The 8,604-nt window shown below is 42.1% G+C and overlaps 1 long non-coding RNA gene across 1 annotated transcript; it reads right to left on the reverse strand.

The window, feature by feature from the left end:
• Nucleotides 1-2,466: 2,466 nt before the first annotated feature.
• On the reverse strand, nucleotides 2,467-7,843 carry LOC127560544 (uncharacterized). Its single transcript, XR_007953354.1, has 3 exons — nucleotides 7,780-7,843; nucleotides 5,934-5,990; nucleotides 2,467-2,983 (listed from the first exon to the last, which is right to left on the reverse strand). It is a non-coding gene; the product is annotated as an uncharacterized LOC127560544 (long non-coding RNA).
• Between the last annotated feature and the right edge of the window lie 761 nt (nucleotides 7,844-8,604).

Consider the following 8,604-nt stretch of genomic DNA (forward strand, 5'->3'; position numbering starts at 1 on the left):
TAATACTCAGGAGAGTGACAAATATTCTCATGGTTAACCTCTGACAACTCTAAGATGCTATGATAGGCAAATAGATAGATAGATAGACAGACAGACAGACGGATGGATGAATGGATGGACAGATGGACAGACAAAAACAGACTTCAACTTTTATACCAATGTTGAACTTCTTCCTAAAATGCAGCCTCCAGAACTGAGAATAGTACTTTTTATGTCAGGTCAGGGGATAGCAGGGTTATAGCTTCTCTGTGGGACCATAGAGACGGCCCTTCCTGCTGGAACTATAAACAACCCCAAGGAGTATTTAGTGTGTGATCTTGTGGGATACTAGACTATTATAATTGACTTGTTCCAGAATAGCAAATATTTCATGATTCTTCATTTCCTTTGACAAAATTTCATCTTGATACATTATGGACAAAAAATTCCAGAATGTCAAGGTCAGAAGATAACTTTGAGAACCTTTCAATTTAGCTGAGACCCAGAAAGAAAAAATGAGTTGCCCAAACTCACACAGCTGGTAAGTGAAAGAATCACCAAGCAACACCTTTGGATTTCACTTCCAGCATGGATTCTAATACCAGTGGGAAGTTGGTACCGGCCCTGTCTGGGGGAATGAATGGGCAGGCTTCCAGTTTAAAAGAAAACTAAGTCCCTCCATGCTAACAGTTTTAACATTAACAAGGTCCCTGGATCTATTGTGAAGAGTTGTGTGCCCAATGCTAGGGAATATACGCAGTGTTCCAGGGCTCACTCTGGCAGGGTAACAAGACACACACATCACTCACTATGATACACATTTTGTTTTGGATTTGAGTCGGACACACAGTTCTTGGCTTAGGACACTTAGGATAAGGAATCTTCCTGGGCCACTAGACACACATCCACTCTGAAAATGAAAGTCTAAAAGCTGTCTGGAGCAGTGAGAGGTTGAGTATCTTCCCCAGAACCACCCAATCCATATTGACAGAGGCAGCTCTTGGACCCAGGTTTTCCTGATACAGAGGCTGGCTCTTGGTACCCTATCTGAAAATGTCTCTCTTACAAGAATATCAAAGTGGGGCAAAAGAACTGCTCTCTGGGGCTAGAAGGAAAAGCTGGTGTGATGTGGTATTGAGAAAGGTGGTTGAGACTTTGGGGCTTCCTTCTAAGGTGAGCTGGAAACATCCAGCACAACTGTAGCTCCTGTTGCCCGCTCCATCCCCAAGGAATTGGTATGAACAATGGTGCCCCCTGTAATTGGCTGTCCAGAGGATGATGGGATCATTAGAATAGATACATGAATTAGGCGACATCCTGACAAATAAGAGGAGCATGGAAGAAATTAAATGTCAGGTCTATGAATAGGGATCATGACCAAACAAACCAAGTGAGATAAACATAGAGGATGAAATAAACTTCAGTCACATAAACTTGAAAAAAAAAAACTTTTTGCACAAGCAAAATCAATGCAGCCAAAATTATAAAGGAAACATAACTTTTGTAAAGGGGCTTACTCTGCAACCTTCATTAGTCCAGATCTCCCAGTACGGAATTACCTTGATTGGGAAAAAATTTTTCCATATCAACTTTTTCTAATAAAGATTTCACTCTCAAGCTATAAAAGGAACTGATTCATGGTCAAAGTCGGTTTTTAACAGAAGAACTCCAAGCTTTCTACAAACAAATGAAAAAATAATCCCAATCATCAATAACATAAGCTAAAATACATCTGAAATTTGACCTCATACTTCTCAGAATGGCAAAACTGACAAAAAAGGAATATAATAAACATCTAAGGGACTGAGGAAAACAGTGCATCACTGGTGGATCTATGAAGTGATTCAACCATTGTGGGTAGCTTTTCACCCAGCAACACCACCATCAGATCCATATTCAAAAACAGCAAAAAATAAAATAAAATAAAATAAAAAATAAAAAGACCCGTGTAAAAATATTTGAAGCAACCGCTTTTTGTGATTAAAAAAAAGTTTTGGAAAAAATCTATTACCCATCAAGTAACAAATCATGATATATGAATGTAGTGAAATATCCTTATCCATAAGAAATGGTGAAAGGAACCATTTCAGAGCAGCTTTGAAAATTGAATATGAATTGATGCAGAGCAAAGTGAGCAGAACCAGGATGACTGATACAAAAACAATTTTGTAAAAACAAACAGTTCTGATTAATGCAAAGACCAACTATGTTTCCAAAATAATGTTAATATAGCATGCTGCCTACCAACACTCTCTTGTTGAGAGGGAAAGAACTTAAGATACAGAATGGGTGGTACATTTAAAAGCATTGCCAAAATAGGAATTTGTTTTGGCCAACTATGCAGATTTGTCAAGAAAGTTTCATTTCTGATTTTTTTCTTTTTTAGTTGGGAGGAGGAAAGGAAGAAAAAATAGGTTTGTTAATTAAAATAAAATAAAAGTTTATTTTAAAAGTTTTTTTAAAAAATACACAAGTCCCCTGCGGGCAGAAAAGGCCTCTCTTTTACTTCTATATTCCCAATACTTTGCACAATAGTGGTGCTAAGCAATAGCTTAATAAATGTTTATGGTTGCTGAACTGTTAGTATAGCTTTTTTTGGGGGGGAGGATCATGCTGAATTTGAAGCTGATTGGACCTCAGTTAGACTTTCCTCCTCAACAAATAATCAAAGGTAACTTCAATGTATCAGAGAAGAAAGAACAGTGGAGTTGGAGTCAGAATATTTTGATTACACGAATTTTTAACATTTTTATATTTTATAAACTTGTAGATAACTTGTAAAAAGGGGTTTGCTCCTCACACAAAAAGCATGTGGATCTGAAACCTGGACCCATCAGGCAAACACACATGCTGCTCTTACAGAGCTTGTTGCCTTTTCAGAAACAGGTGAGAGCTCTTCATGACAGTGGTTCCAAGGCTCTGATGATAGAAGCAGACGATGGATCTGGAAGGAACCTTGGAAGTCATCTCATGCATCCTCTTCATCTTAGAGAGCAGGAAATCACTATCAAGAAAGGGAAAGGGTAAATGTGAGACAAGATTGCAATTCACCTCCTTCGACTTCATATTCTTTCCTTTCAAGGTTCCTGGGTGATTTCTCACATGGCTATAATATATATAATAAATATAAATACATGTGTCCCAAAGGAAAGTTTGCGTGCTGTGCAGCTGAACGGCTCAAGAGACAGAAGGAATAAGAAGAAGAAAATGCAATGACAATAGAAACCTTGCCCCATCTTCTCAGACAAAGAACACGTCACAGTCAAAGTTCTGATCCATCTGTGGAAAGGAAAAAATTGTCTTTAAATCCCCCACGAAAATTTTGAAGAGTAAAGAAGGTATACTAAAGGAGCCATTCCTGACTTGGGTCAGACTCTGAAATTCATGAATAAACAGACATATTGGCCAATTAGCCAAAGGGGGCATTCGACATACCTCCCAAAGCTCTTCTTCTTTATGAGGGATTTTAATTAAAAAACCAGAGGAGACCTGGCAAGACAAATGAAAAATGGGAGGGGGAGGTCACCTCCCAAAAGCCATGGCTGGCATGGAAATCCAAGGATTCCAGACTTGCCAGGATGTTCAGAATTCATTAAATTTATTAAAATTCCCATTAAGTGAACTCAGAACTGAAGGAGACGGTCCAAGAGCTGCCTGGGAAGGGAGATAGACCTCTAATTCCTTGTGCAGCCATAGGCCCTTCAAGCAACTGTCGTCCAAGGCCAACACGGGCCAGGGCAAGGCTAAAATTATGACAGGGACATTTGCCATCTCAATAGCCAGTAGTGTCCGAGATCCACAGGATCTTAAGAGTGTGAAGCAACCTTGGAGATCGCCCCATCCTCTCTACAGCATTCCAAAGAGATCTCTCCCTAGCTCTGAATACCTCCTATAACAGGGAGCTCAGTAACCCCTCAAACAAAGGGTTCAACTAGTGGATGGCTTTAAGTCTTAGGAAGTCCACCCTTCTATAGCCTGAAATCCGCTAGCCAAGGCTAACTCTACCGCTCTTGACAATTTTTCATATATTTAGTGAAATGGCCGAGACCTTCTCCAAGCTAATCATCATAAGGGCTGACATTTTCTCTCTTATGTAAGCCCATTTAAGCTCACAATGGCCCCATGAGGTAGGTGCTACAGGTACTTCTGATGCCTTCATTTGTATAGGGAATGTCAACTATCAAGTCCCTCCTTTCTAGGAATGGCAGCAACGTGATACAGTGGAGAGAACTCCGAGCCTCGAGTTCAAGTGTGACATCAGGCCCTGACCAGGTGTGTAAGGATCACTATGTGTGATCCTGGGCAAGTCACTTCCCCCTGTTTACCTCAAGTTTCCTTATAGGTAAAATGAGCCGGAGGAGGAAATTACAAACCACTCTGGGATCTTTGCCAAGAAAACCCCAAATGGGGTCGGACATGACTGAAATGACTGAACGATCACAGCTCTCTAGATTCTCATACTTAAATATGTCAAAAAAAAAAAAAGATGAAAACATATGGAAACAGTATAAATGGAAGGTTCTAGGAACTGGGGTTGGAGACTGGGAAAGATCTTTTGCAGAAGGTTGGACTTGAACTGGACATTGAAGGAAGCCAGGTGGCAGAGACAAGGGGGGAGAACGTCCGAGGTCTGAGGGACAGCCCGCGAACGTCTCGGGAGATGGAGGCTGAATGTGAAAGGATCTGCCTGGTGAGCAGACCGGTGCACCGCGTCACAGACTCTGTACAGGGGGGTGAACTCTGAGAGGACTGGAAGAAGCCAGATTACTGAAGGCCTTGTGTTTGCTCTCAACTGCAGCAGAAAGTCACTCCTGACTAGGAAGTGATTGGTCAGCCATATACTTGGGCAGCTGAGGGGAGGAGGGACTGGAGCGGGGAGAGACTTGAGCAAGCCCACCCTCCAGCAGCTACTGCAATAGTCTCAGCCTGAGATGATTAGGGCCAAGGCGGGCAGGGTAAGGAGGAGTGTCAGAAGAGAGAAGAGGACCGATTGCAGAGGTACTGGAGAGGGGAAATCAACAGGCTGGGGAGGAGGGTGAGAGAAATGAGGAGTCCAGGATGACTTGTAGGTTGTGAAGCTGGAGGACTGAGAGAATGGAGGTGCTCCCACCAATGGGGAAGATGCTCAGTTCTGTTGCGTATAAGACACATCTTCTTGACATCCAATTGGAGATGTCTGAAAGACTAGCGGTCAGCAGAGAGAGTAAGGGTGATTTGAGAAGAAATCATCGATCATTTTGATTGGAAGTTATCAATTATCAACTGGAAATTGATAAGATCACCAAGTTTAGAGAGGGAGAAGGCCCACTTGAAGCTTTGTGACTTAAATCTGGACTGGGCCCAGTCAGAATTATTGTGTGATTTTTCTCCCTCTTGATTTAGCAGCACGTGTGTAGGATTGATGGCAGCGAAGGTCAGGTGACATTTAGCAGGTCAAGCATACGGACGGGTGTGAGTGTGACAGGGCAGACCCCCGGGGTTATCCCTAGAACCTGAGGCACCAGCCAGCCTCCGGAGACATCAGGGTGAGAGCAAGTCAGGTCAGGGGATCAGAGACAGGGGAAAACACTATTGTGACACAGGTTTAATGGAGCCATAGGAGGTTGACTCAGGACAATACACGGATCCACCGCCAGATGGCTCTGCACACATCTGGACCTCAGCCTTCCAGCTGATGGAATACATCCTGGGTAGCTTTTCAGTGAGCGCCCACAGACTTAGGGGTTCCCCATAGTGTGAGCAGCTGGTTTCTCCTTCCACTGCTTCTTCCTGAGCTCCACACCTTTCTTGTGTCCTAAAGGCCTCTGACAGTCATTCTCCTGAAGCCTACGGAACTCTTCTCAGAAACACGTTTTTAAATGCATTAAAAAATACCAAAGATAACAAAAGGAAACTAATTCTATTGAAATATTGAAATAAATTTGAAAAAATATCCAAAGAACAAGTTTACAGACCTCAGGCCGGAGGGAGGGGAGCGGTAAAACAGAGGGGTGTCCATGGACTCCTGATTCCTGAAATATTAAAAATAGTAATTGCGTCAATTATCTTGATTCAACCTTCATCTCCCATTGGTCTCCTTCTTATAATCCTTTCTTTAAAATGCCGACAACAGGTTTTGGCAGATGTCTAAGATTAAAAGAGTTAAAAAGTAAAATAAAGACCTGCGTATTCCCGCACGTGAAGTAGGTAATCTAAGGGAGCTCAGGGGGTAGAACAGCAGACATGAAGAATTCAGGAGAATCTGAGTTCAAATACATCATCAAGACACTTACTGTCTAACCTTGAATGAATCACTTAACCTATGTCTGCCTCGGTTTCCTTATCTGTCAAAAATAGGGATCATAACAGCACCTACCCCACAGAGTTGTTGCATAGATCAAGTAGATATTTGTAAAGAGCCTTGCAAACATTAAAGGACTATATAAATATAAGGAATCATCATCATCATCATCATTATCATCATATCATCCCCATCATCATCCTCTACTGCACCACTAACTCTTCTTCACAAAGCCAATCGTACTCTCAAGTCCTGAATCAGAGAGACATCAGAATCATTGTTGAGTCATGGCTGTCTTCCCATGATCCCACGGACCACTAGCCCACCAGGCCCTTCTATCCTCCCCTATCTCCCAAAGTCTGGCCAGGGTCATGTTCCTTCCATAACACTATCTCTGTTTTTCCTTTGCTGTCCCCTACTCTTTTTTGCCTTCAATCTTACCCACATCAGGGTCTTTTCCAATGAATTCTGTTTTCTCCTTGTGTGGTCAACTATTTAGACTTCCCCTCCACTATTTGTCCTCACAGTGACAATTATGAATTAATTTCTTTAAGTAATGATTGATTTGCTCTTCTTACTGTCCAAGGGACTCTCAAAAATCTCCACAATTCAAAAGTGTCAATTCTACAGCAACTCTACTTTCCTTATAGTCCAACTCTCAGCATACGTTGCTGCTAAAAACCAGAGCTTTGCCTCTGCAGACTTTTGTCAGCAAGATGACATCTCTGCTTTTTAGTCTGTTGTTCAGATTGGCCACATATGGGGCCACCATTTTGCCTCGGTAAAATTACTGTGTGGTAAATCCCATCTCGAATGAGGAACATGATGAATCCATCATCCTCTGCCTTAGTCAGGCTATAATTATATTCTTTTGTTTAATTGTGGCCCTTGGGTTTTAGGAAGGTCTTAGAAAAGACTCTCCAGGAGCTGGATAGCTGGTTGTCTGTAGGTCATTTGAGCACATAAAGGAGGTTTAACCTGAGGGAAAGGCTTAGAACTATGGTCTAGAATTTTGAAGGTCTGTCACATCGAGGAGGGCTTAGTCTTGTTCATCTTGGCCCCAGAGGGTAGAACAAAGAGAGTGAAAGCTGCAGACAGGCAAACTTAGCTTTGATATTAGGAAAAACTTCCTCTCAATTGGAGCTGTCCATCAAGTTGAAGGGACTGACCTAGGAGACAGTGAGTTTCTTAGAGTTAATTGGATGGATGACCATTTGCTAAGCATGTGGGAATCCCTTCAAGCATGAGTTGCCCTAGATGCCCCCTGAGGTCCCTTCTAACCTCGAATTCTGAGATTACCGATGCAGATCATCAAGCAGAGACCGGGTGGCCATTTGTTGGGGACTTTTAGAAAAAAATGGCCTCAAGGTCCCTTCATGCATTGCCATTCTATGATTCAGTTGGATCTCCATGACAATCCCTGCAAATTTAGAGTAGGGGGCCCCATTTTTCATCAGTGAACAACTATTTCTTCAAACAGAGGAGGACAAAGTCCACCTTGCGGCAGCCTGGGAGAATACCTTTCAAGTGTACGGCCGCCAACTGGAGTCGGTTTCAGGAATGCTCTTCTCTCTCCAGAGGTCCATTGAAATACAAAGGGTTCATGTTACAGAATTTGGAAGGGCTAAGATGCAAAATTGCCCAATCTCCTGGGAACTGGCTTACTGGGGACAGTTGGATCTAAACTTTCTGTACTCCCTGCCTGGACCAGATGGGCAGTCTCTAACCCCCCTTCCCAGCAATCTCAACGAGTTCCAAAAGAGCTCTTACCAATAATGGCCCCAGGACTCAGGAGGCCAGATGTGGCTTTTCAATATGTTTGCTTTAGGAATTTTTCTGTTTTGTTTTGTTTTGTTGCTCTTTGAGAGAAATTGCCAGTTCCTAGAAGAGAAAAACAAAACCGCTTTCAGAGAGTTCACTAAAGTTTGCTGACCCTCCACTGATCCATCAGCTGCTTGGGCATTGTAATGGCTTCTTAGGGCAAAATCTGTCTCCCCCTCCTCAATGGAAGGAAAATAAAACCTATTTTGTTTCACTTCTCATGTCTTCCTTACTGATAGGAGAAAGTCCAAATTCCTTACCCTGAAATTCAAGGCCTTCCATTGCCTAACTCCCATTTCTAGCATTATTTCTTAGTACTCCAATATATGGATGGATGGATGGTTGGATGGATGGAATTTATTAAATGTTATCTATGTGCAAAGTGCTGGAACTATAAATTTTAAAAAGGAAAGCAGTCTTTGCCTATAAGAAGCTCGTGTTCTAAATAATACACATGGTAATGTTAATGATGATCTAGAAGGAATATTTTGTTTTAGAAAATTGGAGGGATGATGAGTGGAACC

This window comes from Antechinus flavipes, chromosome 4, assembly GCF_016432865.1.
Source record: "Antechinus flavipes isolate AdamAnt ecotype Samford, QLD, Australia chromosome 4, AdamAnt_v2, whole genome shotgun sequence".
NCBI classification, from domain to species: domain Eukaryota; kingdom Metazoa; phylum Chordata; class Mammalia; order Dasyuromorphia; family Dasyuridae; genus Antechinus; species Antechinus flavipes.